This window comes from Canis lupus, chromosome 4, assembly GCF_003254725.2.
Source record: "Canis lupus dingo isolate Sandy chromosome 4, ASM325472v2, whole genome shotgun sequence".
NCBI lineage: Eukaryota > Metazoa > Chordata > Mammalia > Carnivora > Canidae > Canis > Canis lupus.
In genome coordinates, this window is record NC_064246.1 from 15,598,604 (window position 1) to 15,621,144 (window position 22,541).

General features: G+C 37.6%; 1 protein-coding gene and 1 pseudogene across 1 annotated transcript in view; one reads left to right on the forward strand and one right to left on the reverse strand.

Moving 5' to 3' along the window:
• The window catches only part of JMJD1C (jumonji domain containing 1C), a 330,895-nt gene that overhangs the window by 285,053 nt on the left and 23,301 nt on the right, over positions 1 to 22,541 (reverse strand). The window lies entirely within an intron of this gene.
• On the forward strand, positions 12,676 to 13,137 carry LOC118354551 (60S ribosomal protein L32-like; annotated as a pseudogene).

Sequence of the window (22,541 nt, forward strand, 5' to 3'; positions counted from 1 at the left end):
TAAAAGAACATTTTTAAAAATTGATTAATCCACTGCGGCATGGAAAATGGATAGAGAATAATTAAGAGGTTGTTGCAGTAAGTTAGCTTATTCTATTTCTTTTTTAACTTTAATGTTTCCCTCTCTGATGATACCTTACTATGGGCATTTATAAATCCTCATGTCTTTCCCATCTAAAACTAAACCCACCCACTCACTCTCTCATTGCTCATCGCCCTACAGTTACTATTCTATCTCTCATATTATATTATAGTCCCATTTTTTCAAGTCCTTTCTTCAAATAACTCCATGTGGCTCATGTTTCACTTTCCCCAGAGTCTCATCTCTAACTAGAGGCTCTCTCTGCGCTTCATATATAACAACACTCACTTCTCTAGCTCTGACATTTCCTAACCCCATCACAATCTGATAATGTGGGCAAGGCACTATGCTAAGGTCATGACAGCCATAGGATGAGTGAAGAAAGTGACACGTAAAAGGCTAACTTGTCAAAGGTCACAAAATTAGATAAATATAGGTGTCAGAATTGAATATCAGATAAGCTCATGATATCACAAAGTTGAGGGAGGACAAATCTAAAACCTACCTTCTAAAAAACTAAATAAATAAATAAATAAACAAACAAACAAACAAATAAAAATAAAACCTACCTTCTTTTCTCTTCAAAGAGAAGACAAAGTCATCCACTAAGAATAAAAGAAAGGCAATGAGACAGGAAATTTGAGGTGAATAAGGCCTAAAATAATTCCAGGAAAGTATTAAAGAACTACTAGGCACAATTAAGGACCCAGATGAATCAGAAACTACGGATTTATGGGAACCATGACCCATATGATTTTTCCTCTGAAATACAAGTGAAAAGGCAAATTAAGGCATACAGTTAGAATAATGGTTTTCAACAAAAAAGGATAGGACAGACAATTTTGTCCCTTTGCGAAATGTGGCAATATCAGGAGACAATCTGGTTGTCACAATATACAGGAAAGAGCTTGCTACTGGCCTCTACCGGATGCTGTTACAATCTGACAATACACAAGACAGCCTCCTACCACAAAGAATTATCTGGTCCAAAGCATTAACAGGTGTGAAACTCTGGAATAGAACAATCCAGGTTGGGAGATTTTCTAGGCACATGAACAGAAAGGCAACAAGACAAGGAAACTAAAGACAGCTGACTGGTTAAGGGGACAGATTCTGAAGGTACGTAAAGGAAAATTTTAGTCTGTGAGAGGCCTTGGAGAGCATCACCAATGAGAAAGGCAAAATGGCCTCTATCTGAAATACCTGAATGGGAGACATGTCACAATGAGAGGACATTCCTATTGGGCAAGTGCAGAGGTTGGAAAATCTAAAGTGCACCAAGGAGACAGATGGTTAGCCTAGAAAAGGCAGTGATGGATAATAAGGTCAGAAGTTCTCAAGCCAATCTATGAAGTCCTTCTATGCCAGACTGCTGGCCAAGAAATCTACTGATGTTTTTAAAAAGGAAATAGCAAAGATGGGAATAATAGTTCAGGAAGACAGATCTAGAAAGGCAAGCATTTGAGATTAATTAGGGCAGGAGACGAAGAAACTATTTATTAAATTACTATAGTTATGTAGGAATAATGTGATAAAGGCTTTGACACTCTTCGACCTTGAATAAGAAAGGAGATAAAACTATCATTTATCGTGAATCTGTGTGAAACCAGCAGGATTTTAGTATACATCAAATTCATCATGCCATTTATTCCTCACTTATAATTTAGAAAAGATATATTATTCCCATTTTACAGACGACATGGAGAGGTGAAAGGAAGTGCATATGGTCATAGAGCATGGATGACAGAACTAGGATTCACTCCACAATGACCTAATTCCAAAATTCTACTTTTAGGAACTGGTATAATAGAAAGTATAACTTTTTTTCTTTTTTAAAGAGAGTGCTGGAAATGGGTTTGTATGTTTGCATACATTTATTTGATAATCTTAGTACTCTATAGTCAGAGCATGAATTCATATACATGAACATTTCTTTAAATGGACAGAAGGCCCTCCTAGTATGCCCTGCTTTCAAACCACAAAGTGGGGATCCATCAGACCAGAAGAGTAGTCCAGGTGCATCCTCCTTAGAGCCAAGAAAACAGCATTTTTAAATGGCATTTTAAGCAATAATGTTCTAAAGCTACCTCAAATTAAGGCTTCGGGAAAGAACTATGGTGCCTAAAAGAAAATATAAAATGCACATTAGAAAAAAAAGAGGTAACTATCCTAACATTTCCATGAAAAGCCATTAAGCCCAGCTTCTTTTCAAAATGGGTTGAAAGTGAATCTTAAAAAAAAAAAAAAAAAAAAAAAACACAAAAAACACAGCTGTCCTGTATTTAAAGGCAATACTAACACTACAGTAGGAACACATTCTCGGAGGTGATCACAACCATTTAATTAGGACAGCAGTAAACAGAGAAAATAGGAAAAGAGTTTTATATAACCTACTTTACGTGAATAAGTTGGGATTAACTATTCTTTTCCCATCATTTGATAACTAAAGATACATTACAGTTATGCTATAAAATAGTTTATGTTGTGGGAAGCTGAGAAAGTGGATTGGGTGTTTTAGGGGAGGTCGAGGGGGCTTTAGAGCATTGGTAACATGCTGTTTCTTACTCTAGGCACTGCTTATATGAGTGTGTTCAGTTGTGAAAATTCATTGAGATACATATTTAACATATATACTCTTTTCTGTGTGTATAGTGTGCTTCAATAAAAAAAAAAATTGTAGTTGCTGCAAAAAACTATGTGTGAGGAACCTGACAGATAGATGGAAGGTATATCATATTCAATTCCTTAAAAATAAAAGAAAATAAAGATGTAGTGGAAATAACTGAATAAGAGAATGAGAAGGATAGAAGGCTGTGATCAGTGTGGGATCAAATTCATGATTTTAGAGCTGGAAGATTCAAGGTAACTTACAGGACTACCATTTGTCCTTACAAACAAAGTGGAAGAAATAAAGCAGAAATAAAAGTTGCTAGAGATGAGGTCAAGGAAATGAGAAACTATGTTGTTGGATATGCCACACAAAGACAAAGTGGTGGCAAGAATAGAAGGCAAGAAGTGAATGAACTTTATTCATCAGGGAATGGAGATTCACAACTGGAATGAAGGAGGAAGCAGTATGCCTGGGGGACATGAACCTCAAGAACCAGGGTTTGCCACAAGAGGAACATGAAGAATGTTCTGGAAACAGCACTGGGCATTGAGGATTTGACACTATGCCTTATGACCCTGAAAAAAAAGCATAAGAAGAACTGAAAGCCAAATTTTCAGTTAGGCAAGGTGATGATGATCAAGAAGCCATTAGTGTTTCCCAAAAGAATAACATCTTAAAGAATTTATCAAAACTTAACCATGTAAATCAAAGGAGGACTGGAAAAAGATAAGCTAATACTTATAATTAGAATAAACATTTTTTTTCCTCTAGAAGCAGGCTGAATTTTTTTGGTAATACACTTCTTTATGGCTCTCTGCTAAATAAACTAGGCTACCAAATATAATGAAATAGTCAAACTCCCCTACCATTTTAAAAGCATCTAGATAATTTGCAGTATATTCTATATTAAATATGACAAAAGACGCCTGACTTTTATAGTAAAATATATTTTGAGCATTCCACAAAACAGTTTAAAGATTACTTACATGCAACTTTGGGGACTGAATTCAACCTGGTCATTCTCTTTAGGCCAAGGATCATGATTATGTTAGAGTGATCAAAAAGATAAAAAAAAAAAAAAAGGCACCTGGGTGGCTCAGTAGTTGAATGTCTGCCTTTGGCTCGGGTTCTGATCCCGGGATCCTGGAATCGAATCCCATATCAGGCTCCCTCTGGGGAGCCTGCTTCTCCCCTCTGCCTATCTCTCTGTCTCTCATGGACAAATAAATAAAATCTCAAAAAAAAAAAAAAAAAGGATAAAAAAGATAAAAGTTAACAACAAAAAAGGATATAAACCTCATACAAAGAATATAACCAACACAAAACCATAAAAAAAATCCCTAATTATAAGCCTACCTTACCATATAAAGACATCCTACGCAACAGAAAAGTCAGTAACAGACAAATAAATATATTGGTCTCATTTTCTTTTTACCTGAAACCTGGGATTCTCTCCTAAGATTAAAGTTAAATACAAAACTGATTAAATAAAACCAATTTTCCAAAGTGCTTTTAATGTCCTGGTTTCAGGGCAGCCCGGGTGGCTCAGCAGTTTAGCGCTGCCTTCAGCCCAGGGCCTGATCCTGGAGACCCGGGATCGAGTCTCATGTCGGGTTCCCTGCATGGAGCTTGCTTCTCCCTCTGCCTTTGTCTCTGCCTCTCTCTGTGTGTCTCTCATGAATAAATAAACAAAATCTTAAAAAAAAAAATTCTAATGTCCTAGTTTCAAAAGTGATTTTTTAAAAGATTTTTTGATTTGAGAGAGAACACAAACAGGTTGAGGGGCAGAAGGAGAAGCAGACTCGCCACTCAGCAGTGAGCCAGACACAGAGCTCAATTCTGGGACTCTGTAATCATGAACTGAGCCAGCCAGGTACCCCTCAAAAGTAATTTTTAAAAACATTTAATAATAACACGAAAGATAAAAATTTAGATGAACAAAACTGCCTAAAGTACTGAAAAAACAATTTGCTCAACTACTTTTCTTAACTATTCCTCTGGAAGAAATTCCCAAAAACAGGTAACAAGTGACTCACAGTAGACAAGGAGAAACACATTTTACTGTTTGGTGCAAAAAATTTTTATATCGTCTTTTATTTATTTTTTATGTCTCCATCTCACTGATTTTCCCTTTTCTTTCTATTCTATTTTGTTTTTCAGTTTTTACATAATATGCCTTGTCAAAAATATAATTTTATTTTTTTAATATTTTTATTTTAGACTTTTTAAATCAATTAACATATATTAGTTTGAGACAGAGTTTAGTGATTCATCAGTTGTATACAACACCCAGTGCTCATTATATCAAGTGCCCTCCTTAATGTCCATTATCCTAAAATGTAATTGTAAATAAAAGTTATTTAAAAACTATTAATAAGCTTAAAACTGTAATTATGAGAAACCATGGACAGAACAACCAAAAAGAACAAAAATTAAACTGAAAAAAACTAAAGACAAACCATGTCTTTTCTGAAACAACCAGTAATAACTGGTTGAGTTTAACAAAGTTTGGACCTGAAGGACACCTGGGTGGCACAGTAGGTTAAGCATTCTACTCTTGGTTTCGGCTCAGGTCATGATGATCTCAGGGTCATGGAATGGAGCTCCATGCAGGGCTTTGCATTCAGCGCAGAACCTGCTTGAGATTCTCTCTCCTCTCTCTACCCCTAATGCTGTGCTCTCTCTAAAATAAATAAATAAATAAATAAATAAATAAATAAATAAATAAATAAATTTTTTAAAAAGTGTATGGAATTAAAATTTTAGAGTTTTTAATAAATGACTGGTTTCCTGACCAATCTGAGGAAGAGAGAGTTTCAGAGGTCCTCCATCCCTAGGTCCAGTGCACATGCACACCGAGGTGATCTTCCCCTGGGGTCTCAGGTAGCACTGAAGGTTTTCTCAGATGCACTGAGCAGGAGTCTGCTGAGGAAAACAGCCAGACAGGGCCCTAGGCCCTCTCAGACCACTGTTCCCTCCTTTTCCACGACTATCCCTCAAATGGGCCAAGCTGCCTCCAACTCTTGAGCCTTGCATTGATGCTCCCTTTATTGGAATGCACTTTCCCAGGCTCTCGACCTGATGGGCTGTCAATCTTCAAGCTTCAGCTAAAATGCCACCTCTTCAAGAAGGTCTTATCAGATACCCTCACCTAAAGTGACCTCCCCAGTTACTCTTCCTTTCTCACCCCCTTTATTCCCTTCATAGCACTAAGCATAACCTATAATTGCTTATTTACTAGCTCATATTTGTCTTATTAACAAGAATGGAAACTTCATTTGGGGAAGGACCTCATCTTGTTTAATCACCAATTTCTGGGATAGTAGCTTCATAAACATTTTGGTTGAGTACATGAATACAGAAGGTACTGATAACAACAACAATAGTGATAGTAATAATAGCTAACATTTACTGAGCACGCATCATCTGCCAGGTACTCTACAGAGAAATTACAGATAAAGTGTACCAACCTTAGAAATAACAAGACTGAGATACTGAACTATTAAGTTACTTTGCCCAAAAGTCCCACAACTTAGTGTATGGGCCTCTCCACAGGACAACCCCAAAGTTGGCAGGGAGGAACCAACTCATTAGATGGAGAAAACTGGAATTTTTCTTTTTTAACTCCTCTACTTCCTTCTTTCCTCTTGCCTTTCTCATCTTGTTTTATTATTATAGTTCTTGTTATCAATACCTTTCTTCCCCACACCCAATTATTTTAAATTACTGACCCTTTTCTCTGTTTAATCTGATTAAAAATAATTTCATAGTATACTTTAAAATATATTTTTTTAAGATTTTATTTATTTATTCATGAGAGACGCAGAGAGAGAAGCAGGTCCATGCAGGGAGCCAGATGTGGGACTCGATCCAGGGACTCCAGAATCACGCCGTGGGCCAGAGGTAGACCCTTAAGCGCTGAGCCACCCAGGCATCCCTGATATATAGTATTTTAATATAAGGTCACTAGTATTCACTAAAATATTATACAAAGATCTACAGTTTTATTTTTTAGTAAGAAGTAATCTGCACCAATACTCTTGACCCTCCTTTTCTTACACAGTGACTCTCATATACAGCAATCAGTGTGGTTGTGGACTGTTTAGAATAAACAGGAAAGAATAAGAAAAGGAGAGGCTTCCTTTCCTTTCCTCTCCTTTCTCTTGGTCTCCTAAGAAGGTGAATATGAATATAAATACTGTGCAAGCCTACCTTAAGGAGCCCCTTCGTTACTGTGTCTGAAAATTTGCTTTGGAGTACAACTTTAAATTTATGTCTTGGTACTACTCTATTTCACACTGTAACCACAGAATCTTTCATGGTTGTTCCCATATTGGCTTAGAGCTACAACACTCCTCAGGGGAAAAAGCCAAATTTGGGCTCCAGACTCTTTCCAGACAAATAAGGCAACTTTCAGAGCACTTTCTAAGCAGCTGGATCAGATAGCTGCCACAACACTTCTATGAGAGTCCCAAGAGGGAGTTTTCTTGCCAGCCTCAGAAACAGTTATTTGTCACCACAAAAGATAATTCATTCTAAACTAAAAAAGAAAAAGAAAATCCAATCTAGCAGAAATTCCTTGCCCTTATAGAGAATTTATTTTTAAATAACACAGAATAATTATCACTTTTTCTTTGAAAGGCAAGCTAAATCTCCAAATAAAAAGGCTTCTTCTAAAAAAAAAAAAAAAGGCTTCTTCTGACATGAACAAGTATGACAAAATTAATGAGAAGAAAACTTCTAATATATAATAAAGACTTAAAAGATCATTTTTAAAAAGCTAATTTATAATCATTAAAAGTGTAAGAAAAAGAAAACAAATCATACTTTTATATATCAAGCTCAAGGTAGGAAATCCAAAATGAAGTTGGGCAGGGGGTGATGATCAAGGCAATTGAAAATAACCCAAATAACCTACCACAGTCTGAAAAACCACAATATTAAAGTCTTCACTTTATTTTAGCTGTGAAGCTCTGACTAAAATATAAGTCTAGATAACAGCTGCATCTTTAAGAGAAATGTCAGATGAAAAAGTGTTAGCTTTCTATTTAAAGGGGAAAAAATATGATCTTAAATCATCTGGATTTCTTCAATTTCTTTCTCTTTTGTTTATCTTTTTCCTGATCTTCTTTTTCTTAATATCATTCCTAATTCTAAAAAATTCGCTGGGTATGGAGACCTAATGAAATTATGTATTTATAGCAGAAAAATTTAAACACAGAACTATTAAAATATGGATTGAGACATATGTATGAATCATAGGCCATTTTTAAGTAGACAAACAAAACATATAATTTCTCAAAGTACAGATAATATTAAGATAATAAATTCAATAGCACCTAAAAGAGAAAGCACAAATGTTTTGCTTTCACGTGTAAATTAATTTATGGGTTAGCCATTTTCACAGACCACACAAATGGCCACCAGAAACTGAGGTAGTAAAATCATATAAAGGTAGAAACAGGCTGGTAAAATTAGAAGGTTCTCAAAATACTTTAAGAATGTTTTCTTTCCAGGGCACCTGGGTGGCTCAGTCAGTTAAGCGTCTGAAGCAACTTAGGTCATGATCCTAGAGTCCAAGAATCGAGCCCCATGTTGGGCTCCCTGCTCAGCAGGGAATCTGCTTCTCCCTCTCCTTCTGCCCCTCCCCCTACTCATGCTCCATCTCTTGCTCGCTCACTGTATCTCAAATAAATAAAATCTTCTAAAAAATTAAAAATATAAAAATTAAAGTTAAAAAAGTGTTTCTTTCTAACCCAAACCTCCAGATCATATTCCAAAAACCAAACCAAAACAAAACAAACAAAAAAATAGAGTGAGAAATCAGGAAGCCTTCTCTTCCTGCAGCTGGTGAGAAACAAGGGTATATAATATCTAGGTATCCTGACTTTGAGTTACTTACAAAACATGAAGTTATTAATACATAGTAAAGTATTAGAAAGATCCATTATAAAATAAGTTTCTAGGTTCCAGAAGTACTGAAAATACTGTAAATTAAAAATCATATATTCATTTTGTACAAGCAAACAAGGGTATCTGGATGGTGCAGTTGGTTAACCAACCAACTCTTTAGTTTTGGCTAAGGTCATGATCTCAGGGTCGTGGGATTGAGCCTTGCTCAGCACAGAATCTGCTGGAGATTCTCTCTCCTTCTGCCTTTCCCCCACCCCTACTCGCTCTTGTACTCTCTCCCCATACCCCAAAATAAATAAATCTTTAAGAAAAAAAGAAGCAAACATATTAAAATGAACTTCCTTTGATATTCTGGGAAGGAATCATAACAACTGATACTAAATAATTGAAAAAATTGAGTTTTAAGATTTCACGATCATAGGTGTGAAGAAATAGGCACTACTGTCCTGTTGGTAGAAGCTATAAACTGCTATAACTTTTTCTGATGGTGATTTGGCAGTCTCTATAACAAAGGTTAAAATGTACATATTCTTGAACTCTGTAACTTCCCTTCTAAGACTCTTGTCCCACCACAAAACAAATGCACAATAATATACACACAGTGATATTTCTTACAGTATTACCATATAATTACTCAAAGAGAAAACCTGAAGACAGACAAAATGTCAAATTTCCAGTGAAGCAAAATGAGTCTCATCTTGGTCAGGTCACTGGTGGGAAAACAGAAGCATATAAAATGTATGACCTAAATAAATAGACTCTTGAAACTATCTCTGCTTTACTTTATTCCTCAAAGCTAAGATCAAGTGTTGTCACTGGAGGAAGTCTTCCTTGACACCCCCCCTTTCCTTTATGTGAAGCAACCCTCTTACATGCTTCCACACCAAAAACCAAACATTTTTTAGCATTTGTAACATCATGTCTAGTTATTATTAACAATGACAAGGATCTATTTGTCCAGTATGAAACATAGGGCCTATGCATTAAAAACAACAACAAAAATGTATTTCCTAAATCTGTTCACTAAAAAAACAAATAGTAATGAGTACTCCTAACACCCAGATTGTGGTCTCTAAGTATCAATGTTCTTTAAGCAAAAGCCTATTTCCTGGTCTGTGTCAACACATTTACAAGATGATCCTGGGATATCCTGCAGCAAAAAAAGAAATCAAAGACTACGAGGGTGGGATCTCTGGGTGGCGCAGCGGTTTGGCGCCTGCCTTTGGCCCAGGGCGCGATCCTGGAGACCTGGGATCGAATCCCACATCGGGCTCCCGGTGCATGGAGCCTGCTTCTCCCTCTGCCTGTGTCTCTGCCTTTCTCTCTCTCTCTCTCTCTCTGTGTGACTATCATAAAAAAAAAAAAAAAGACTACGAGGGTCATGTCAAGAAGACACAATAGACAACTTGAAGAAACTTTGGCCAATTTGAGCATTAATGCAGTAATGGGCTAAAACATAATATATCTCTAAATCCATAAATATTTTAAAATATTAATCTAAATCTTCATTAAATTAATTCATTAATATCAATCTAAGATTAATTCATTTACAATCTTTGGAGGATCCCAAGGAATCAATTCATTCATTTGAAAATTGATAAGTAAAAGGAAATACTTAAGCATCTATCCTCCATATTTAAATTTTATCCCAGGGTAATAAGTTATAAAATATAAGGAAGAAATAACTTTTAAAAAGAATATCATTTTGCAACACCTAGTGAATTAATGGATGTAATCCATCAATGGCTGCTAACATACATTAAATGCCTCTTAATGGAAAGACACATACAATCTTTGAGATACTTGGGCCAAGAAAACCTCAGACCTGAATTTGATCAAGCCTCTAAATCCAACGACCGATTTATAGGTAACACAAGAGCAGAGGAATGTGTTAAATGACCATGGGTATGCAATCAACAGAATTAAGACTGAAGGAAACTCTCCAAAATAAAGAACCTAATTTCTTCAACAAAAAGTACAAAGGAATGAGGGCAGAAGAGATGAGAAATTTAGAGATTAAAAACTTTAAGAGACAGGATACTGTACAGATTCAAGAAAACAGACTACATTTTTAAAAGGCAAAAATATATAATTGGGGAAATGTGAAGACTAGATGAGATTAAGAAATTGATTTTCTTTTAAAGATTTTATTTACTTAGTTATTCATGAAAGACAGAGAGAGAGAGAGAGAGAGAGAGAGAGAGAGGCAGTGACATAGGCAGAGGAAAAACAGGCTTTCCACAGGGAGCCTGATGTGGGATTCAATCCCAGGACCCTGGGATCATGACCTGAGCCAAAGGCAGATGCTCAACCACTGAGACACACCTAGGCACCCAAGAAATTCTGATTTTGTTTTGGTTCTTTGGGAAGAGAAGGGGAGTGGTGCGTTGGTTATGAAGGGAAGGAAGAAAGGAAGAGGAATGAAGGTAAGGAAGGCCGGCCTTATCTCCTAGAGAGATTTACTGACAAATTCACAGATTAATTGGTGTGACTTGCTTCAAAATCATCTCAGGCAAGATAGGCGTTGGTGAAAATAATAAATCAGTCCTGGCCATGTGTTCATAACTGCTGAAATTAGTTGCTGAATACAAGGGGATTCCTTATTGTCTCTACTTTTCTATATATCCAAATTTTCCAGAATGAAAACTTAAAAAAAAAATGCTGCAAGGTCTGAGATGTGAGAAGTATACTGGTAGCAGGGAGGGAAGGGCATAAGAGGACAAATTGATTTAAAAGTATGGGGAGAGGAGGACACAGAGTAAAACAATACAGTGGTTCTCAAACTTTAGTATTTATCAAAATGACTTCAGACAGACTTCTAGCCCACAGCCATGGAGCCTGAGAATTTCTAGCAACTTCCCATGTGACGCTAATGCTGTTGGTCCCAGGACCATTTTGAGAAGTGCTATAATAACAGATAGCTGAGCTGGGAAGCACAGTATTTATGGTGGGACTGGCCTGACTTGAGACCCTTTCTACTTTCACTACAGTGAGCTGCATCTCAGAATTTTCAAGTCAGGAAATAACTGTCTAAAGTACATGACACCCAGAAGATAATCAAATAAAAAGCTCTTTTGATGCCTGCTATAGCAGGAAAGGGGTATCAGAAAAATTGGGTAGGTAGGATAAAAATAGGTTTGGTTCAATTTTCTTTCTGGTTCAACTTCCCAAGTGACAGGGTAACAAAGTGCCTGGAGAGGAGGATGAGCTTCTAGTATGATGAGCTGTCAGGAGAGGAATGGGACTGGTCAAAAGATTGCTCCCAGAAGTTTTAAGAAGAAAGAGAAGTAAGTCTTTTCCCTGATAAGTCATCTCTTACATAAATTACATCACATGTAACACACTTGATAGATCGCTCACCCCCACCCTCATCCTCTTGCATGGGTCTTTGGCTCACTTCTAGAAACTGTTGGTTAAAGTCTGCAATCTCTTAAACTTAGTGCTCGAATTCAAAAGACATGGTGTTTCACCAGCTTCACCTCCATCTTTCTTTTCTTTCCTCCATAAGTTCCATTATTTTCTTCTGAGGTGTGATAATCTGAATTTCTGTTCCCAATTATCGGTGCCTCCTTCCATGTATAAGAAGGCTCTATATTCCCATATAATGCCATGTGACTACCTGTAGTGAGACTGTATTTCCCTTCCCAATTGTTAGGTTTGCCATAGGACTTTTCTAAACCAAATACTGCGAGCAGAAATGTGACATTTGCCAGATCTGAGCAAAGGCTTTTAACGCATGTTTCCACTAGTTTTGTTGCTTTTACCTTCAGTTATAAGAATAGCATATCCCAAATACAGGTTGTTCCTTCAGCCTGAATTCTGGAATGAAAAGACAGAACAGAGCCCCAGACAACTGCAACTAACATGTAACATAAGAAACAAACCTTTATTATTGTTAACTATTGAGATTTTGAAGTTATTTGTTATTGCAGTAAACCTAGCAGAAGTTAACTAATATATGGGAATAATAGGGATAGAGAATTTTTAAATATATGCAAAAAATTTTTCTAAAAGTAGCACCCAACTTCTTTTCCTTTAGAACTTGGTTATTTTACTCTTCCTTGGCGCTGCCTGTGGAGGTGGTAGCCATCTGTTACTGGGCATAATGGCTGCCCTCAGATCTTTGGTGAGGCCCAAGATTGTTAAAAAGAGGACCAGGAAGTTCATCTGGCACCAGTCAGACCATTCTGTCAAAATTAAGCGCAACTGGCAGGAACCCAAAGGCAGTGACAATAGGGTACACAGAAGATTCAAAGGCCAGATCTTGATATCCAACATTGGTTACAGATACAACAAGAAAACATGGGACAGGCTGCCCAGTGGCTTCCGGAAGCTCCTTGTCAATAATGTCAAGGAGCTTGAAGTGTTGCTGTACAGAGCTTGCTAACAATCTCTCCTCCAAGAACCGCAAGGCCATTGTACAAAGAGCAGCCTAGCTGGCCATCAGAGTTACCAATCCCAAAGCCAGGCTGTACAGCAAAGAAAACAAACAGACTTATGTGCACGTCATATTTCTGTTAACAAAACCATAAAACTACAAAAAAAAACTTGGTTATTTTACTTTATAAAAATAATAATTTCCCTAATGAAAATATAAAAAAACCTGTAGATTGCATGTTCATAGCAGCATTATTCATAATGACTCCAAATTGGAAACAATTAGATGCCCATCAACTCATAAATGGATTAAATAAAATGTTGTATATAGCCTTACAAAAGGATTTTATTCATCAATAAAAATGAATAAAGTACTGATACATGCTACAAATGATGAACTTCAAAAACATTTTGGTAAGTGAAAAAAGTCGGTTAAAAAAAACCCTACATATTATATAATTCCATTTATGTGAATGGAAAGTGACTGCTAACATGTATAGAGTTCCTTTGGGAGATGATTTGGATTTTGTTTTTTTAGTTTGGATGTTTTAAAACTGATTGTGATGACAGCTGTACAGCTCTGTGAATACACTAAAAACCACAGAATCATATGCTTTAATTGAGTAAATTATGTGGTATGTGAATTATACTTTAACAAAGTTCTCATTTTTAAGTCTCTAAATGGTTTAAAAACGATAAATCACTATAAAAGAAATAAGTCAATTTTCTACTCCAAAGTTGTACAAGTTTTCTTTGTAAACTGAGAGAACAGCACTGGAATAACAACCTAACTAAAAAGTACCTAGAAAAGAGGTAAGAAAGTAGCATATTTTAGAAAAACCTCAGAATAAAAGCTTAGAGAAATTTTTAAAAAATGATTCTAACTGTAACCTTCAGATGATACGGATTCAAAAAACTGAGGCCTTCAGAAAAACAAAGCAACCCTAAAACCTGTTAAATATCAAAACAACCAATCACTCTGAGTGGTCCTGTACAAAGGTACAGAAAATCGTTCTTACTCTTGGAAAGAGATCAGTTAATAAATATGTACTGAGTATAGCGGGCTTTAAGGTACATAAAGGTCATCTTCCAGACATTTGCAAATCCCCAAATTTGGAGATAAAATGATGGCACCTAATTTTGCCTATGCACTTGTTGGAAAAAAGAGCAGAAAGTCACCACATTCTCTAGGTAAAGTTCTCATCTCCACTAGACGAGTGACTCATTCCTTTCCACAAGATCCCCTAGCATGCAAAATTCTAATTTGTGTCTAAACAAAACTATAAAAATTACTACCTCCTGGGGCACCTGGGTGGTTCAGTTGGTTGGGTGTCTGCCTTCGGCACAGGTCATGGCACAGGTCCAGGGTCCTTCAATCAATCCCCAAGTCAGGCTCCCTGCTCAGCAGGGAGTCAGCTTCTCCCTATACCCCTCCCCACTGCTTGTGATCTCTCTCTCTCAAATGAGTAAGTAAAATCTTTTTTTTTAATATTTATTTATTTATGATAGACAGAGAGAGAGAGAGAGAGAGAGAGAGGCAGAGTGAGGGAGAAGCAGGCTCCATGCCAGGAGCCCGATGCGGGACTCGATCCCGGGGCTCCAGGATCGCGCCCTGGGCCAAAGGCAGGCGCCAAACCGCTGAGCCACCCAGGGATCCCCAGTAAAATCTTTAAAGAATAAAAATTACTACCTCCTGGACCTTCAGGTCTCAAGCAGCTGAAACAAATAGCTCAACTGAAGAAAGATATCTTTACATACAAAATACCAAGATAGGAAGAGTGGCAGATATATAGAACAACTATACCTTCTTCCTTTTCTCAAGTCCACAAACTAGTCAAGGAAACTAGGCAATCAAGTAATGGTATAAAATTGTCACTCAGTTTAGCAATAATAAAAAAAAAATAGTAACATTTTGCATCAGACCCTATAATAAACACATTATAAACAACAGCTAATTTAATTCTGAGAAGACCCTAAGACAGGCCTTATCACCCCCTAGATTGGAAAGTACATGCCTAAAGATCACAGTCAGAGTGGTGAGGGCAGAATTCACATTGTGTCATTCACTTTAAAATCATCCCTTTTAATCAATGAGCTACATTGCTTAGTGACCTTTAAAGTATGTTGTCAATATTGGGATTAGAAGGCACACGGTGAAGAGAGGGGGAAGGAGGGGGAAGGAGAGTGAGAGTGAGAGAGAGAGAGAGACAGGAAAGTTATATGGTCTCTGAGATAAAAATATCACAAGCATACACTACAGAGGCATTGGGGGGAAAGGGCTAAAAGAGAGGAAGAGAGAGTTTTAAGCAGACTCAGAGCACAGCACATGAAGCTTGGGGCTCGATCCCACAACCCTAATCTGAGCCAAATCCAAAAGTCCCAGGCTCACTCGACTGTGCTACGCAGGCACTACAGTACACAAAAGGACTTTTAAACTTGTGTAAAATCTACAGGCAAGACTGATTAAATACCAATGTATTAATGTCAATTTTGGCCTTCATGTTAACTGAAAAAGACTTAAATTAGTCTCAATAGCAAATGTATCATGGAAAAACAGCAATTCAGCCAGAGCTGGAAGGCAGGCTACACATGCAAACACTAAGAAAAAAATGGAAAAATCAAATCCACTAAAAACAAATTCAGGGGTGCCTGGGTGGCTCAGCCTGGGCATCTGCCTTCAGCCAGGGTCATGATTCCAGGGTCCTGGAATCAAGCCCCACATCAGGCTCTCTGCTCAGCAGGGAGTCTGTTTGTCCCTCTCCCTGTCCCCCTTGTACTCGCTCATGCACACTTGCACACGCACTCTGTCTCAAGAAAATAAATAAATAATTCAGGGTTAAATCTCAAGCCCTCAAGTACCTCAAGCCCTGTTCACTGAAATTTATAAATTCAAACTCCTGAAATATAGTTTATGACAGTTTTTGAAAAGCAAATTAATAAATAGATGTAAGATTGAAGGAAGCAGGTTAAAATACCTCAGAAAACAACTGTTAAATAGAATCATTTAAGTGAAAGTCTGCACTCTGTATTTAAAATGTTTTGTGACATTTATAAATCATTTTTACCTATTTTAATGCTATCACTCAATGAACTTTACTACTTAACATTTAGTAGTCATTCCTGTACTTAAGACCATTTAAAATATTCCTATTAAGTAGAGTAGCATTAATTAGTCATATTTTAGGTTTAACTAGGGTTAAATAGAAATAACCCCTGAAAGGCCAGACATATAATTTATGTCCACAAGTAAATATTTAACCATCAAAGGTGATTTGGTAAAGAACTACCAACCTAGTTAACATAATGTATTTTAAAAATAAATAACACTTTCCCCCCTGGATAGCACTTTAGAATTCTAGCACATAAGAATCATTATACTCCTATGAGACAGATTTCATAATTCCCATTTTATGCATGAGGGTGAAAAGGCAAAAAACTGAGTAACTTGCCCAAGATTCTCAGTTAATAAGAGGTAGGGTCAGAGTCTGAACTCAGGTCTTGGCTCTTGGACCTGCTTGGACACTGTACCTTCATCAGAACACATGAGCCCATATTACCAGCTCACTTCAATGCTACCTTATAGGATGTTATGAATAGTTTATAACATTTTAGTTATAAAAATCAGAAAGCATGAAATTTAATTGTACAAGTTTTACACTACTTACAAAGATGTTGCAGAAGACAAAGAAGTGATTCACTGAAAAAGACTGAACCAAAGATACTGATGTTAATTGTGTGCTTTTATTTTAAAGTTAAAAAACTGGGGCACCTGGATGGCTCAGTTGGTTAAGCATCCTCGGTTCAGGCCATGATCTCATGGTTCATGAGACCTTGCCCCTCTTTGGGAGTCCCCTTGGGGATTCTCTCCTCTCCCTCTGCCCTTCCTCCCACTTGTACATGCTGCACACGTGCATGCACGCTAAAATAAATAAATCTTAAAAAAAAAATAAAGTTATAAAACTGTCACACTTTCTAGCTCTTTCTCCCTATACTTACTCTTAGAAGGTACTAAATCTAAGATTCTTTTCAAGGTAAAATACAAATCAAAATCACAATGAGATACCACTTCACACCAGGGAGAATGGGGAAAATTAACAAGGCAGGAAACCACAAATGTTGGAGAGGATGCAGAGAAAAGGGAACCCTCTTGCACTGTTGGTGGGAATGTGAACTGGTGCAGCCACTCTGGAAAACTGTGTGGAGGTTCCTCAAAGAGTTAAAAATAGATCTGCCTTACAACCCAGCAATTGCACTGCTGGGGATTTACCCCAAAGGTACAGATGTAGTGAAATGCCGGGACACCTGCACCCTGATGTTTCTAGCAGCAATGTCCACAATAGCCAAACAGTGGCAGGAGCCTCAGAGTCCACTGAAAGACGAATGGATAAAGAAGATTTGGTATATGTATACAATGGAATATTACTCAGCCATTAGAAATGACAAATACCCATCATTTGCTTCGACGTGGATGGAACTGGAGGGTATTATACTGAGTGAAGTAAGTCAGTCGGAGAAGGACAAACATTATATGGTGTCATTCATTTGGGGAATATAAATAATAGTGAAAGGGAATAGAAGGGAAGGGAGAAGAAATGGGTAGGAAATATCAGAATGGGAGACAGAACATGGAAGACTCCTAACTGGGAAACGAACTAGGGGTGGTGGAAGGGGAGGAGGGTGGGGGGTGGGGGGAACTGGTTGGAGGGCACTGAGGGGGGCACTTGACGGGATGAGCACTGGGTGTTATTCTGTATGTTGGCAAATTGAACACCAATAAAAAATAAATTATTAAAAAAATTATTTTCTAAAGAATAGTACCACTGGGATGCCTGGGTGGCTCAGCAGTTGAGCATCTGCCTTTGGCTCAGGGTGTGATCCCGGTCACAGGATCAAGTCCCACACCGGGCTCCCTGTAAGGAGCCTGCTTCTCCCTGTGTCTCTGCCTCTCTCTGTGTGTGTCTCTCATGAATAAAAAATAATTTTTTTTTTTAAAAAGAATAGTACCACTATTTCTGCCACGTGATTCTTTTATGCTAACTCCAGCAAAATCACCATGAGAACAAACTAGTGGTAGCACTAAGAAGAAAAGGGAAAGACGGGAGGAGGCAGGGAGAGGGGAAAGACTCAAAATCCAGCCAAATTCACCACTAATCTTTTCCTAAAATTAGTAAATAAGACCAAACTATAACTTCAGAGGGAAACAGTCTTCCTTCTATGTTAAAGTAACATGCCAATGGCTACCAAAGAAGTATACTTTATTCATTCATGTACAGATATCTTCATAGTGATTCCAATTGAAATGTATTGCAATACAATGGAGTGCATGAAAGACACTCAAGGTCAGAAGCATTTTTACAAATTTTGCCAATTTGCACATTTTACCCCTCTATCTTCTTACTTTGACATAAGGTGACCTCTAAAATATCACCAGCAGCTCATTATGTCACCTTAGTAAACCATTTATTATTGAGGTTGAAGCCTGTTTCCTCTCATCCTGTGCTTAGTAAATGGAGAACAGCTGGGTTGTTTTTTTTTCTTTTTTTGTATAGGATGGAGGCTTTAAAAACCTGCCAGCCCCTCCATTCTCCCTTCACCCACCCATAACTGCCAATATAATAAATTCTTTGCTCAACTCCATGTTTCTGAGAGTTAAAGGAGAAAGAATCAATTCTTGGGGATAAAAAGATCAAACTTTGAATCCAAAACCTACAATACAACTCCAGGAAATAGAGCTGCATACCTTCTAAATAGCAATAGCAATTATAAAAACAGAGTAATAGGGCCGCCTGAGTGGCTCACTCGCTTAAGCATCTGCCTTCAGCTGAGATCATGATCCCAATTCCTGGGACTAAGTACCACCAGAGTTGGGCTCCTTGCTCAGGGGGAGCCTGCTTCTCCCTCTGTCTGCTGTTCCCCTTGCTTGTGCTCTCTGTCTCTCTCTCTGACAAACAAACAAATAAATAAAAAAAAAGAATAAAAAAAAACAGAATAATGGCTAATAATCATTGAGATTGTACATACTATGCATCAAGCAATATAATTTGCCAGTAATGAAAAAAAAAAAAATTTGCCAGTAATGAAAGACACCTCAGGTGATTTTCAAAATAACTTCCTGAAGTAGATACTATTGTCATACTCATTTTGCGGATGGAGGAACGAAGTCTCACAGCAAAATAATGTATGCAAAATGGCAATGCTGTAAGTGACAAAGATTTGAAGTCAAAGGACCTGAGAAATAAACTTAGAGCTTCAATGGCCAAGCTACAAAGCTCTCAATCTGAAGGCCAAAGGTCATCTTTAATATTTAAAAAATCTAAATGAAACAACCATTCACCTACAAGTTAACTTAAAATTGTAGGGGTGCTTTTGCCTTTAGTTGAACTTATGTCAATTCAGTATGGGTAGCATATGCTGTTATAATTACAATTCTTGGTTAAAAATGGGGAAGCAAATTATAATAATGCCTTGAGGAAAAATATTTTTGTAATATGGAATTCACAGTGGAAAAACAATTTGATCCTCTGTGTGAAAATCTGGGGAGACAATGGACAAATGATCTCAATGATATGTGATGGATCTAGCAATATCCGATTCTCTGCCAAATAAATGCTCTACTCCAGAAATATGTCTGCTCCACCCTCACTCTGATCCCTCCCTCCTTCCCTCCAAATCTCACACTCATCACCCACCAGCTGCTTTCTATTATCACCAGCAGGCCTAGGAAACTCTGAGATTAGCTCTCAGTAGGATGAGCTGACTACAGGCAGCTGACATTGACTCAACATTCTTTTCTGTGAATCCTAGGCAATTCTCTCTCTCATTTACCTGGTTTCTTTCTCTCTTTTTTTTTTTTTCCTGATTCTCCTGGTTACTTGCTGACTGACTTATTAACCTTTTGTTCAAACACTTCCTGGTGGTTGCTTAGTGCAGGTCCCTGAATCTGCATCCCAGCCCCGCTCTCTGGGATCTGGAGCATTCTGACTCCACCAGTATGCACATGTTTGTGTCTCACAAGTGCCCTGTTTTCCCCATTCTGCTTCCTTGTTAGTTCCACTTGAGCTGCTATAAGCCACACCCTACCAAATGATCACTATATTATAGCTGATTTGGGGTTGGGGCACAGTCCACAAAATGCTATGGGCAGCCTGTGAACAAGAAGTATAGTTATCACAGCCAGTGTATAAAATAATGACCTCTGTGCTGTATGGCTAGTTGCCCACTCAAAATCCTAAAGGATATTATACAGCTAACCTCACAACCTCCCCAACTCCAACTCCCTGAATAAAATAACTTACGACTCATTTCCTTGGAATCTTCTTAAGTTATTTTTATTTGCTATATTATGACATTATCAAATCATCAATAACTCTTAACTCTTTCTTATTCCCCATTTTACTGGCTTTGGGTACATTTGCTTATTCTTCAAGATATCCCTAGCCCTATGAGTTTTAAAACCTTGACTAGTTTGAATAGTCTCATAGCACTTAGTGTGGTCTCAAATGTTCATTCATTAAGACTTAATGTAGTCCAGAGGCAACTGGGTGGCTCAGTTGGTTAAGCGTATGCCTTTGGCTCAGGTCATGATCCCAGTATCCTGGAATATAGCACTGCATCGGGCTCCCCGATCTGCGGGGAGTCTGCTTCTCCCTCTGTGCTTCCCCCTGCTCATGTTCGTGCTCTCTCGCTCTCTCTCAAATAAATGTCTCTAAAAAAAAAAAAAAAAAAAAAAAAAGGCTTAATGTAGTCCAAAATATTTCAGTAAACATTTACTGTAGGTGCTGAGAATAAAATGGTGAAAACAGAACAATGTTTCTGCTCTAACAGACTTCCCGTTCTAAGTAGAGGAAGATACAAAACACAAGAACAGCAGCAGTATGAGTGGTACTGCAGAGAATCAGAATGATGATCTGGGTTATTGGACTAATAAATGAATCTGAATAGCAGAAAGAAACCAATCCAGGGGGAAAGAGTTGCTCATTTCAGAAGTAGGGAACAGCAAATGCAAAGACCTGTTGACAGAAAGATGGCATGTTTATAGAAACAGAAAAAAAAAGGGCCAGTATGGCTGAGCTTTGCAGGCTAGGAGGAGAGTGTCAGGAGATGAAGTTGGAAGACAAGCACAGGCCAGCTCGCACAGGAATTTTAACCCACATGCAAGGAAAGCCACTGGAGGGGATTCTAGACAGTTAACAAATCCCTATCATCTGTGGACTAAAAAGGCCACTTTGGTTACTATGCAGGTCAAGAACAGAAATACGCAGCTCCATTACAAGTCTTGTAGTCCTGTAGCAGAGAGAGGTAGCAGAAATAGATCCAGAGATATTCAGAAAGTTAGTTAGTACAACTGACAAGATTTGATGGTATATTGGGTATAACAGGTGAGAAAAAGAAATCCTATGTTTTTGATGTGAGGAACTAGATGGAGAATGCTGTCTTTTAGTGAGACAGGGATGACAAGGCTAGAGAAGATGTTGGGTTTGATGAAGGGAAAAACCAAGTGTACAATTTAGTGAGATAGAGAAGGATACGGAAGGTGTTGGCTTGAAGAGGGAAATTAAAAGTGGAATTTTGGAGCTGGAGGGATACCATGGATCATTTACTTGACCCACTTTAGACTAGAAAACAGTTATTCAAGCTTGCCAAAAATGACAAAGTACCAATACATTCTAGAAGACACATTACCTCAGTTTACCAAATGTTCTTAACCTTTTTGTGCCATAGACCCCACTAATAGTCTGATGAAGCATGGACTCAAAATAATGTTTTAGTTTAAAAAGAAATTTTAAGGGGATCCCCGGGTGGCTCAGCGGTTTAGCGCTTGCCTTCAGCTCAGGGCGTGATCCTGGAGTCTCGGGATCAAGTCCCGCATCAAGCTCCCTGCATGGAGCCTGCGTCTTGCTCTGCCTGTGTCTCTGCCATTCTGTGTCTCTCATGAATAAATAAATAAAATCTTTAAAAAATAAAATTAAATTAAAAAATTTTAAAAGATGAAATTCTAAAATAAACCCACTGTACCAAGATAATTACCAAAATAATAAAAAAAAAAAAAAGTGATTTGTTAACACTATTTGTGCTTCCTTACCAATTCATTAAATAATAAGACCTCATAGTGGATCTCATAACCACCATAATTTCAGAGTAATTGTAGGTGGTATATGCAATACTACAAGATGTTTGCAGCAACTTTAATGTGATAGAAAAATGTGTGATTTCTATTGGCAAAAAGTTAAAAGTACTACTAACGTTACTGTGGTTTGTTTCTTACACTCATAACTGAAGGATAAGCTGAATTTCAGAAAAAGGTTAGTGAGGAAAAAATGTAATTTTTCACTAAGTTCATGGCCTCCTGAATTCTATCCAGGATCACCTAACTTGCAAAAGGTTAAGAGCCCTTGATTAACCTCCTGGTCATTTCTCCCCCAGATTAATATAATATCCTTGGGACCGATCACCCTGCCTTTAGTATTTCCTCAAATCTATCCTTCCATCTGATGAAAGATCACAAAGCTCAATCTACTGACAATACTCTCCTGCTTAATGTCATTATAAGTGTTCCACA